Genomic DNA, 13,799 nt, shown 5'->3' on the forward strand with positions numbered 1-13,799 from the left:
GGGTTTCTCGCGGAAAACAAGCTTGCTCGCTAACTCGCAAACAATATAGCATATAAGTTCTATAAAATTTATAGAAACGTCAAAGTGATCCGAATCCAGCGCTGCGGCGAGTAGTTCGCGGAACTGATGATATTCAAATCAACCGTTAAATGCGTGAACGAAGATAAACAATGAAGAGTTACGTCTGTTTGTCTGTGCAAATAGCATTACTTTCGTCTCGTCTGACCAGTTCACCTTATTCCAGTCATCACTGGTCCATGAAATGTGGTCCTGGGCCCACTACAATGTTTTTTTGATATTTTTTTGCGGACAACCATAGCTTCTTAAGAGCTACTCTGCCTTTAAGACCTTTCTTATGAAGACGATTCCGTACGGATTGTGATGTCAGTTGAATGGGAAACTCGCTTTCAATTTGTTTCGCAATTTTCGGAGCTGATAGTCCCCGGTACAGCTCCGCCTTCTTCACGATAGCTCTGTCAATTCAGTCAGTTGTCTTTGAAGGACGCCCCGATCGCTTAGCTGGTGAGATAGAACCACGCTTTTTGTACATCTGCACAATTCTAGCGACCATATCTTTATGAAACTGGACAATATTGGCAATATCACGGTAGCTTTAGCCAGTTTTGTGATGTTCAATAATCAAATTTGTGCGTTTTTGGGCATTTTGCCCAAAATAACTTCCAATTTTGAACACGAAATTAACATTTTGAGCACGAAAACTTCAAGAGTACAAAATGACAGTTAGACACAATGTTTTCATTCGAGAAAGTTGCAGAATACACACAAAAACTCTGTAAAACACACTTAAATCGTAGTATCCGTTTGGGGGTGGATAAACTTTTTTTGTGTAATTTTTTACCCTTTTTCAAAATTTATCACATGAAATTTCATAAAAAGATATAAACGCCGTATTTTCAATGACAATGTGATAAATAAACATTATTTGATAAATCATGAAGGAACACTCATAAAATTAAACTGATTTTCAGCAGAAAAACAAAAAAAATGTAAATTGGTAGGGGGTGCATAAACTTTTTTTTGCTGTATTGAAAGTAATAACGATGCTTTAACAGCGGTCCATTCCTGCGTGCGCATAACATTGTGAAGCTAAGTTTAGTTTTTCTTTATTATCGAGACTTTCAGCTGTGGGCTAGTTTTTTTTTTTTTTTTTTTTTTTTTAACTCTTTATTTGTTCCAAATTCAAAATAAATTACATTTCATTTTTAACCTAGGTGCTCCAGTTACTACAGTAACTTACCAGCCTTAATTGTTATGATATATATCTAAGTGTTTTTACATTGTTCCTGTCTTGGCAATTCAGTATTTTAAACAGGTTTTTTAAACCTGCATGTCAGTATAACAATTGATAGCTTAAAACTAAATAACTAAAACTAAATCTTATCTAAGTATAAAGGGAATTAATCGTTGCAATTGAGGATTGTAACGATTTTTGCCGGAAATTATTAATTATTTTGTTGGACATTTGTGCTAAAGTCTCAACATTCGAAATTCTATGTACTTCGGTAGTACTGTACCAGGGAGGCAACTTCAAAATCATCTTCAGAATTTTGTTCTGAATCCTTTGAAGTGCTTTTTTCCTGGTAGTGCAACAACTAGACCATATTGGCACAGCGTAAAGCATGGCCGGTCTAAAAACTTGTTTAAATATTAGAAGTTTATTCGTCAGGCAAAGTTTGGATTTCCTGTTTATAAGAGGATACAAACATTTTATATATTTGTTACATTTGGCTTGAATTCCCTCAATGTGATCTTTAAAAGTTAATTTTTGGTCAAGTATTAATCCAAGATATTTCACTTGGTTTGACCAGGAAATTGGAACTCCGTTCATAGTGACTATGTGACTACTACTAGGTTTCAAAAAGGAAGCCCTGGGCTTATGTGGAAATATTATAAGTTGAGTTTTGGAAGCGTTGGGAGAAATCTTCCATTTTTGTAAATAAGAAGAGAAAATATCTAAACTTTTCTGAAGTCTGCTGCAAATAACACGAAGACTTCTTCCTTTAGCGGAAATGCCTGTGTCATCAGCGAACAAAGATTTGTGGCAACCCTGAGGCAAATCAGGGAGGTCCGAAGTGAAAATGTTATACAATATAGGCCCAAGAATGCTACCCTGAGGAACTCCTGCTCTAACAGGTAGTCGATTAGATTTGGAATTTTGATAATTTACCTGCAGAGTTCTGTCAGTTAAATAATTTTGAACTAATTTCATAATGTAAAGTGGAAAATTAAACTTTTTCAATTTAGCAATCAAACCTTCATGCCAAACACTGTCGAATGCTTTTTCTATGTCTAGAAGAGCAACTCCAGTTGAGTGGCCTTCAGATTTGTTTGAACGAATTAAATTGGTAACTCTCAAGAGTTGATGAGTAGTTGAATGCCCATGGCGAAATCCAAACTGCTCATCTGCAAAAATTGAGTTCGTATTGATGTGAAGCATCATTCTATTCAAAATTATCTTTTCAAAAAGTTTACTTATTGAAGAAAGCAAGCTTATTGGGCGGTAGCTAGAAGCTTCAGCTGGATTTTTATCCGGCTTCAAAATTGGAACAACTTTTGCATTTTTCCATTTATCAGGAAAGTATGCCAAATGGAAACATCTGTTAAATAATTTTACCAGGAAAGACAAGGTACTCTCTGGGAGTTTTTTGATGAGGATATAGAAAATTCCATCATCACCTGGAGCTTTCATATTTTGAAACTTTTTAGTTATAGACCTTACTTCGTCCAAATCAGTCCCCCAGCAATCATCAAAAATATTTTCCCGAGAGAAAATATTCAGATAATCCCGAGCAACCTGATTCTCAATAGGACTAGTAAGACCCAAACTGAAATTATGGGAACTCTCGAATTGCTTAGCAAGTTTCTGAGCTTTTTCCAAATTTGTGATCAAAATTTTACCACCTTCTTTAAGCGCTGGAATAGGCTTTTGAGGTTTTTTCAAAATTTTTGTGAGTTTCCAAAAGGGTTTGGAACTCGGGTCTAATTTAGAAACATTATTTTCAAAAGTTTTGTTCCTCAGGGCAGAGAATCGCTTTTTAATTTGTTTTTGCAAATCCCGCCAGATAACTTTCATGACAGGATCGCGTGTTCTTTGAAATTGTCTCCTACGGACATTTTTAAGACGGATCAAGAGCTGAAGATCATCGTCTATTATAATTGAATCGAATTTAACCTCGCATTTTGGTACTGAGGCAGCTCTTGCTGCAACTATAGAAGTAGTCAGAGATTCAAGAGCATAATTAATTTCATCTTTGGTTTGCAAAGGAATGTTTGGATCGAAGTTATATTCCATAAATGTTCGATATTGCTCCCAATCAGCCCTATGGTAATTGAAAGTAAAGCTGTTGGGATTAGAAATTATTTCTGGGATATTTCAAAAGTTACTGGAAGGTGATCAGAACCGAAGTCAGCATGGGTAACCAATTGGCTACAAAGATGACATGAATCAGTTAAGACCAAATCAATAGTTGAGGGATTTCTTGCAGAAGAAAAGCATGTTGGGCTGTTTGGATATTGAATAGTGTAATAACCTGCAGAACAATCATCAAACAGAATATTACCATTGGAATTGCTTTGAGCATTATTCCATGAGCGGTGTTTTGCATTAAAATCACCAATAATGAAGAATTTAGACCTATGACGGGTAAGTTTCTGGAGGTCACCCTTGAGAAAATTCTTTTGCTGGCCTACGCATTGGAATGGCAAATAGGCAGCTATAAACGTAAGTTGTCCAAATTTTGTTTCAACAGAAACCCCCAAAGTTTCAAAAACTTTGGTTTCAAATGAAGAAAGAATTTTATGTTTGATTCGTCTATGAATAATGATGGCAACGCCACCACAGGGTCCATCAAGACGATCATTTCTATAAATCAAGTAATTTGCGTCCTTTTTAACCTTATGGTCAGGTTTAAGGAACGTTTCAGTTATAACGGCAATATGCACGTTATGAACTCTCAAAAAATTAAATAGCTCGTCTTCATTATCTTTAAGAGATCGAGCATTCCAATTTAAAATGTTTAATGCTTTAAAATCTATTACTGAATTTTAAAGTCATGACAATATTATTAGCAAATTTTACTCCAGTTTGAATAGCATCAAACATGGAGTTTAAGCATATCAGAAATCATGTCAATTAATGAATTCTGTAAAAATTCCATTTTAGGGGCAGTAATGCTTCCTAAGTCAAAATTGTCAAAATTTCCGTTAGAAAGTTGGTTAGTATTTTGATTTCTACCCGCTGCAATAGCAGCATAGGTAGCTCCATTAGCTGAACATTGTTAGCAGCGAGGGGAGTAGGTACAGATGAAACATTTGAAGCAGGGGTGATATTTGTACCTACGGGTACGAATGTAGAATTTGTTCCTCGCTGACCGTTGCTAACAGCAGAGGAATTTGTACCTGGTCGGAAACGTGGAGCGTTTCCTACCTGTCGGTTAGAACGAGATTGTAGGATCGCTTTGCGAGTCTTACATTCCCAAAAATTGGATTTGTGGTTTTCACCACAATTTGAACATTTAAATTTCTTAGGATCTTCCTTCACAGGACAGTCGTCCTTTGCGTGAGAGGAATCACCACAATTCATGCATTTAGCTGGCATGTAGCAATTTTTAGTTCCGTGACCCCATCCCTGGCACTTACGGCACTGAGTGAGGTTTTGGAAATTTCCTCCAGTCTTCCTGAAGTGTTCCCACTTCACTCGGACATGGAGCATAAGGCTAGCTTTTTCTAAGGCCTTAAGGTTGTTTAGTTCACTAGACTTGAAGTGAACTAAATAAAAATCATTAGAAATCCCGTTACGCGAATCACCAGGACGGGATTTCATTTTCATTTTGATTACTTGGAGTGGCACAACTCCAAGTAATTTTGCCAGTTCATCTTTGATCTGATCCAGGGATTCACCACTGGGCAGTCCTTTCATGACAACCTTGAACACACGTTCAGTTTTGGTGTCGTAAGTAAAAAATTTGTGCTTCTTCTCAGTAAGATACTTGAGAAGACATTTAAATCCGTCCAAGGTTTCAGCCAATACACGGCATTCACCCCGACGTCCAATTTGTAGTGAAAACTTAACTTTCACGAAATTCAAAAGTTCCATGCGAAGAGCATGGAAATCGGTAGTGGTTATCACAATAGGGGGAATCTTTTCCTTCTTGGCATTAAGCCGGGAAAGTTTACTAGAATTTTTCTTGGATGATGGATCATTCTCATCATCCGTGAGCAAATCAAATTGATTACTCAAATTAATTTCTTCAGAAGGGGGGTCAAGAGTTTGCCCCTTTCTTTTGCGTTTAGGCGCCATGGCGGCAGTAAATTTTTTATCCAAATCGACTTCCAAGCAGATTACTATAAGAATCTGAAGGATCGAAGAGGAATTTTCCAAATCGATATCCAAGAAGGATTACCTCGGGTAGGGTCCAAACAAGGATCGAAGAGGAATAAGAGGAGTTGAACAAGGTAGAAAATTTTTACAGGTTGAGCACTGAAAAGTGCTGTTTAAATTTGTTGTAGCTTTAGGTAGTAGTAACACTTCCTTAAGCAAAAAGCAAATAGATCCGCACGGCAAGAGAGCACGATGCGGACTGATGTGGGCTAGTTCATCTTCTCCATACTATGACGTTTATTTTAAGTTTTAAACAAAAAAGAAAAACTACGGGCCAAAAATCTGCGTATCAAGTATCCTGGAATGGGGCAATAGAATATTCAATAGGCCATAGCTAATAAGTGATGTTTTGGGATTTAGGACATTTTTGTTTAACCATTTTATTTATGCGCCAATATCTTCCTCATGTATTTCTGCATGGTCATCATCATTACAGTTTTACTAATTTTGAATTTTCCGTGGGGTGATTTCAAATCATATGATATTTTTCTTGTCTATCACATTGCATTTAGAACTTTACATCTGCCCTTCAACTCTTTTGACCACTTCCACGTCAGGTTTTAATGAAGAGCTATCAATGCTTTATCATTTTGAATTCGTATTGTTTGACTAAGGCAGTGATACTTTATACCCAGAAAATTAGGTAAATTTCTCCTAGGAATCAAATCCACCGCATCCACCAACGTTTATTGACTAGGTCATGCTTGGCAAACATGATTCTTTTTGAAGTAGGGTAGAGAACTACCTCGGCCTAATCGCCTATTTTGGGCATATCGAGCAGAAAACTTCAAATAAATCTATGATTTCAGAGTTAACAAGTCAATTATGCATTTGGTACGATACTTTAGTTCAAAATCTACCGAACAAAGTCAATGAGAACGCGTGGTATGAAGGTTTGCACCCATTATTCCCAAAAACAAAAGAAGCGCTCCGACCGAATCAATTTTTATCTTCATCCGATAGGCCGAAGTGAATTCATTGGCGTTTCAATGGCGTTTCAATGCGTTACGCTGAGTTAAGAATCCGTAGGCCGAATTTGGCGTCAAGAAGCAGTGTTAGACTTTTGACAATATATCAACGATTGGTTTCTCTTTATCAAATCTTACGGTACATACGGAAAGGTAAATAAATTTGGAAGCCATCAGTAATAATAACATTCCGTTTGGTGCTAAACTGCGCTAGATTAAGAAAGACTAAGTGCGGGTTGTGCTTAATAGGCCGGAAATGGGGTAGTTAACCCTAGTAGATAGAATAGAGTTTAAGCTTTTTATAGATACATAAAACAAAGTAGATTTTAATTCTAGTAATAAACCGTATTTGTTTTTGCGTTGTAAAAATGAAGTGAGAAATTGATTCAAATGTTTTTACTTTTTGCATATCTATAGTAAGCTATGATCCTAATCTATCAATTACTTTAAAAAAAACAAATTTCAACAACTGTGTGAAAATGTATTAACAAATGAGCAGTTGGTGTGTACAACTGTGCATGCCAAGTATGGACTAGGTTAACGAAAAGTTCCACAAAAATGATCAAAGCATGATTGATTCTTCAAATAGCACATTAGGGCCTGTTCATAAACTACGTAGACAGTGTTTTTTTTTGGGATTCTTGACCCCCCCCCCTCCTCCTGCGTAGACAATTGTCCATACAAATGTTTTTAAATTTGTATGGACCGTGGATAATTGTCAACCCCCCCCCCCCCTAAACGGTCTACGTAGTTTATGAACAGCCCCTTAGGTAAATTTTAAGCGATGTTCTGAATGACTGTCGATTTTTTAGTGGGAATCTCTCGATTAAGATGCAAAGTTAAAATATTATTATGGCACATTAGTGGGAAAAGCTCCCGTACGAGCATTACTTTTATGTTGCACCATCTAATGTGATATATCCACCATTTCCTAAAGTGTTCCTAGTAAACGAAAAAAAGAGTGAAAACAATTTTACGAGACTTGACATTTTTTTCTTAATTGCCGCTAGCCACGAATATCTTTGCATCACATTCACACCATCATTCGCAGCCACGCGAACACCAATGCACGAATCGACTTCGCGTGTGTGAGGGAGGGGACTGTCGAACAACTAACATGCGATAACAATCGTACAGGGCTCTACCTTCTGTACTCACGTCTCGCATGATGTCTATCAAACGGTGGCAAACTTCATAGTTTTCCGAAAGATGAGCTCGAAAAAAAAAACAATTAGTCAAAGTTCACACGTCGGAGGGAGAGCAATTATGGAACGGATACCAATTAAGGGAGCTCGGAAAACGATCAGCCAATGTTTTTGTTTTGGTTTTCGTTCGTATTTCCACCTTCTCCTTGATTGGTGCTAAATAATTATGGAGGCTTTAATCGAATTCAGTGGCAAAAAATTAGAAATGTTATCGTAGCCATCGGCAGTCTCGTGTGGGTTTCCTTCCCGCTGGCGATGGTTAAATGATTCTCAGATTCTCACGATTCCCAATGGTTGGTTGCTTAGTTGGATGAGATAGAGAAATGATGAATGCATGTAACTCTAAAATTTATGCCTCCTTTTTGATGCAGTTTCGTGAATAAATGATTTAGTACTGGTTACATTTCTGGATGGCTGCCATCGAGGTGCGGTGCTGTCGATGTTGAACTTTTCGGAAAATAATTATCGGCATTTTGTCAATAGCAGTGTACGTCCGTAGTTATTTTATTTTTCTGCAAAAGAGTGTAAGGGATTATGGATTAAAGACGTAGCATTTCTGGGCCCACCAAAGATATTACTGGTCAAGTAACCCCGTCGCCCGTTCACAGTAATACTTATAAGTTTGTTAAGTTTATTGAGGCTGGTTTGTTTTGGAAAAAATAATTATTTGCATCATTTGAAATAGAACACCTTGATCAGAGTTCTCCAGTAATAGTATAATCAATGTACTACCCATAAATGCATAACAGCGCATATAAACCACAGTGATATAAATGTGAATAGCTTAGGCGTTCACCTTCTTGGTCACCCTTTCTTCCATCTCAAATATTCACAAGCAGCGATCAAGAGTTCATGAATTATCAACAAACAATCCTTTTACACTAGCAACCCCGGAATGTGATGCCATCATAATTTTTAGCAATGTCAGGAATGCTCACAATTCCGCGAAATTCGACCAAAAACATACTACTGATTCAAAGCATCTTCCAAAAAAGCTTCAAAGTTCATTTTTTTTTATCAAATGTTAAATTCAGTCCTCTATATCCGTAATACGCGTACAAGGCTTAAACTTTTGTAGAGTAAATACTCACAATGACTTTTTTTTAATTAACTAGTGACAGGCATGGAAAATCATTTGCATTCATTCCGTGCATTCATTTACATTCATTTGCCCCTAACTTGTTTCATCAATAGAATTCCGCAAAATGATGTATGGAGCTTTTGTAGGTTTTGTTATTAGCTACAAGTTTTGTCAGCATTTCAAATCCGTATCTCTTATGCATGACGAACCAGAGCAAACAGAAGCCACTACTGTTTTCAGTGAATGTATTTTACATTCACTAAAAAACAGTAACAAGTTCTGCCCGCTCTAATTCGTGATGCATAAGAGATATAGATTTGAAACATGAGTGAAAGTTGTAGTTAATAACAAAACCTACTAAAGCTCTATACATCATTTTGCGGAATGCTGTTGATAAAAAAAGTTAGAGACAAATGAATGTAAATCAATGCATGAAATGAATGTAAATGATTTTCCATGTCTGACAAGTGATAATAAATCAGATATGAAAAATTAATCAACACCATCGTGGCGAACAAAATAATTTTTGCAGTGCTACAATAATCTCTCAAGTATGTATGTATGTATGTATGTATGTATGTATGTAAGTGTTGCGTTTGATATGTCGAATTGAAAACATTTATTCCTTTACAGTACAATGAATTTTGTGAAGCATAGGTCAAGGTGGTCAAGCATAGGTGTTCTTATTTCATCCGTGTTTCTACTATTATATCTAGAAAGTGACTTTTTCATTTTCAATTCAATCTCACAAGTATCGAGGAAGAAAACCCTTAACTACTTTATAAATGAACACCATAGTCAAATATACTATTCTCTACTTCACCAACAACCATTTTAGAGCATCCAGCATCTATGTTGAGGAAGTGAATCTATTACATTTCAAAATCAAACGTATTAGTTTATCCTGCAAGCGCTGTAATCTCGATAATTGTGTTTCATTGGACAAAAATAAAATTAATTAATTTATTTTATTTATTTATTGCACACCGTCCGTCCGATTACTTAAAACTAAAACCTGTTTAATCTAAACATCTTATTCTATTGCTAAACACATTTTAGCACATGGTAAAATCAAACTCATTACAAACATCATTAAATGAACGCAAACATGAATTAAAACAGATATTGAATCCAATGTTAGTTCTGTGAAATGGAATTGCCAGTAATGGGGAGTTACGAAATCTGCGAGGAGGAATGTTCCATGGAATCCGTTCCAGGAATTCGGGACAGTCCACATTGCCGGTGATTAGGTCGAAGATGAACAGTCGTTGCAATTTGATACGCCTTGCTGAGAGAGATTCCCAACCAATCAGCATGCATCAGTCTGGATAACTGGGAAGAATGACTGGATCATTCCATGGGAGCTGACGTAAAGCAAACCTCATGAAACTTTTCTGAATCCGTTCAATCGTAATAATATGCGTAGTGTAAAATGGAGACCACACTGGGGAAGCATATTCTAAGATACAACGAATCAGCGAGCAGAATATTGTCTTGAGGCAATAAACGTCGGTGAAACCAAAAGCATGGCGACGAATGAAACCAAGCACAGTGTATGCTTTGGCAGTTACGATGCTTATGTGTTGGCAAAACGTTAACCTGGAATCGATCGTAACGCCTAGATCCCAGATTGAGTTTACACGTTCTAGGGAATCCGGTCCCATGCAGTATGGATGAAGAGTAACGCTATTGCTGCGGGTGAAGGATATCACTTTGCATTTTTTGCTGTTGACTCGCATTCCGTTGTCACCGCACCAGACTAGCAAACGATTTATATCTTCTTGTACTGCAACACAGTCAGCAGGAGAAACGATGGATTCCGTTTTCCATGCATTTATGAACGTTCTGTCTTGAAGCGATCGGTTGAAAATAGCAGCGATGGGCGACGTAAGTGTAGCGGCACAGTTTTTCAACAACATAGGAGGCAGGCTGTCCGTTCCGGGTCCTTTCGTTGAATCGAGATTTTCGAGGGCTTTCTGAACATCGTCTGGAGAAAACTGGATGCATTGTTGATTTACCGTATGCGTGATAATGTTTGCACCATTGAGCAATGTCAAAATTATAAAAAATCTCAAAAATTTCGTTTTCGAGTTTTTTATTTATTAAAAAAATTACGGCCTCCACACGCTTCCGGAATGCACGGCAGGTTCTAATAATGTAGTCTGGATCCATTTCTCTCCAGGTACGGGTCATCGTTTTTTGTCTGAGGCTTGCTGTACTCGGGTGGCGTTTAGAACAGGCCTTGGCCTTCATGACGTGCCATATTTAGTAATCCAGCGGATTAAGATCGGGGCTGGATGGCGGTCACACAACCTTCGCCCAGAACAGAAGCTGTTCCTGCAACCACTTCTGAGTGCGGTTTGAGGTGCGGCACGGAGCCCCATCTTGTTGAAATACAACATTCGGCTTCGGACTGTACTGTTCTTCGATCCACGGAAGAACATTCTTACTTAAAATCCCGATGTAGACCTCCGTGTTCACCTTGTCGCCTTCTGGAATGAACACCGGGTCCATTTTTTTTTTCCATTGGAAGCCACCAATCCAAACACCATAACGCTAGCAGGGTGCTTGGTCAGATACACGTTCTTGTGCTCGTCGGCCACGTCTTTTACCGGAAGAGAACTAATATACCGGTAAGTTCTGGAATTTGATACGGGATCGACGGTAAACATGCTCACGTCGGTGAACAGGATTACCGATTTTTTTCGCTTAACGAAGTTCAAGATTTTCTTGCATCGTTCGACTCGTAGCTCCCGGATGCGGTTGGTAATCATAAAAGTTTTTTTTTTCGTGTCTTCGACTTCGCCCCGCAATCTTCCTTTACGATCTTCCGTGCCGTAAAGCCACTGATCCCGTATTCTTTGCCATTTTCCTTATTGAACGCACTGGATTCACCCGAATCTTACTTTTGATAGCAACGATAACCCTCGGAACCCGAGCTGACCTCGGACGACCTGTGGCCACCTTCGCGGATAGTTGTTCTTTCTTTTCTCGGCCTAAAACCCTTTTGACGGTCCACCAGGGCAGTCCCACGGCGATTGAAATGTCTTTTTGCGACATTTGCGCGTGGGACAAATACGCTGCCACTTCGTCATGGTGCAACTGTCAAACTAAGTAAATCATTTTCTTTTATACACAGCCTACTACGGTATGAGCTATAGGTTACGTGCATGCAAAGAAAACCAAGGCGTTGTATGCACAGGTGAAACGGGAACCTTATTTGTACGATGGTGCAAACATTATCACGCATACGGTATGTTATGAGAAGGAATCTGCTCGAAGCCTGCTTGACGTTGAACGGGTGATGCTTTACTAAATACGATCTCAAAGAAATAAGCTGTCTCCGAGCATAAGCGAGAAGTGGTTCCTTCGAAGTTGACCGATCCAGGGATGCCGCTTCTTAATGAAATCCCAAAAGCGCGAAGGATTTTCCTTGACGGTTGTCTGTATCCTACACAAATAGTTTTCGTGTGTTGTATAAAGGGTGGCTTTGTACTCCAACTCAGGCTCAACGAGTATAGCTTTATCGGACTCATTTTTCGTTTGGAAAAACCTGTCGCGCAGCTTACGAAGCTTGTTACAAAGCGATCGTCAAGTACGGATGGTACAACACTCTCCTCAAGTAGTAAGATGATTGGTGTGTGATGATTATCAACAGTTAACAGCGATGCAGGTGCGGCAATCAGGTCAAGATGCTCCGGGAGATTGGTGAACACCAGGTCAAAGAGTCTATCGTTCGTGTTGAAAATGTTATTAATCTGTCTCAAGCCATTAGAAAACATAGCTTCTGTAAAGTTTCTCTCAGAATCAGTCAAGCCGTTTGAAGGAATAAAGTCATTAATGTCCTCGTCAAGATGCCATCGCAGATTAGGAAGATTAAAATCATCGATCGATAGGATTATGTCAGTCTCCGCTAAACAAACTGCCACTTGTCACCGCCTCGCAAATGAGGACTGGACTAGATAAGAATATATTTGTAAAAAAAAAACAATTTCGGCTTTTAGTTTGTTAGCTAATAAAGCGATGATTTTCTTCTACGCCCAACATTTCAATGATATATTCCATCTTTTTTAAGGGATCTACAAAGAATTGTTACATAGCTTAAGACGTTTCACAGAAACTAACATTATTTTCTGTAAGTTACCAAATTTGTAAATTGTGAAACGTCTTAACTTACTTACTTAAGGGTCCTGTGCACCACCAGCGGTGCAAAGGGCCAACGTTAAAGACTTCCATCCTGGGCGGCTGCTCGCTTTTGCCTTGACCTGGGCCCAGGTCAGATTCCTATCGACTTGCTTAATTTCCTTATTGAGGCTCCGCCGCCATGAGCCCCTGGGTCTGCCTCTGCTGCGATGTCCTGCCGGATTCCAATCCAACTCTTGCTTGCTGATTTCGTTTCTGCCCCGTCGAAGTGTGTGGCCGACCCACCTCCACTTTCGCTCTCGAATTTCTGTTGCTATCGGCTTCTGATGACATCGACGATGGAGTTCGGCATTCAAGATCCAGTTGTGAGGCCACCAGGCAATAATTATATACCGCAGGCATCGGTTGATAAAGACCTGCAGCTTTTGTGTGTTCTCCGCTGATACACACCACGTCTCGCTGGCGTATAACAACACAGATTTCACGTTCGAGTTGAAAATTCGGATTTTGGTGCGTTGACTTATCTGGTTGGATCTCCATACGTTTCGTAATCTCGCAAAGGCAGCCCTATCCTTCTTGATTCGTGCACCTATGTCGCTCTTGGTCCCGCCGTCCAACGCTATTTGGCTGCCAAGATATTGGAAACTTTCGACCTTCTCCACTGCTTGCCCCACTACCGTAAAGTTGGAAGGGTTGCCCGTGTTGAATATCCAACGATTTGGTCTTGTTGACGTTGATGGTGAGACCCGCCGCAGAGGAGCGTTCGGCTAGGTCATTGAGCTTACTCTGCATATCAGAGCACCGTTGTGCTAGTAGTCGAAGTAGCTAGCAAATCGAAGTCGTTGAGATGCTCAATGGTGATAGGCTGCCAAAGCAGCCCACGGTTCGGTACACGGTCAATTGCACCTACCATGATCTCGTCGATTACGATGAGAAACAGTAGCGGTGATAGTATACATCCTTGTCTCACACCAGCGACTACCCGGATAGGGTCAGACAAG

The 13,799-nt window shown here is 39.0% G+C and overlaps 1 protein-coding gene across 1 annotated transcript in view; it reads left to right on the top strand.

The window, feature by feature from the left end:
* Nucleotides 1–13,799, top strand: part of mwh (multiple wing hairs) — a 357,850-nt gene that overhangs the window by 96,250 nt on the left and 247,801 nt on the right. The gene's annotated exons all lie outside the window — the stretch shown is intronic.

Source organism: Ochlerotatus camptorhynchus, unplaced genomic scaffold, assembly GCF_037179485.1.
Source record: "Ochlerotatus camptorhynchus isolate MF236.1 unplaced genomic scaffold, CSIRO-AGI_Acam_v1.1 ptg000324l, whole genome shotgun sequence".
In the NCBI taxonomy this organism is placed as follows: domain Eukaryota; kingdom Metazoa; phylum Arthropoda; class Insecta; order Diptera; family Culicidae; genus Ochlerotatus; species Ochlerotatus camptorhynchus.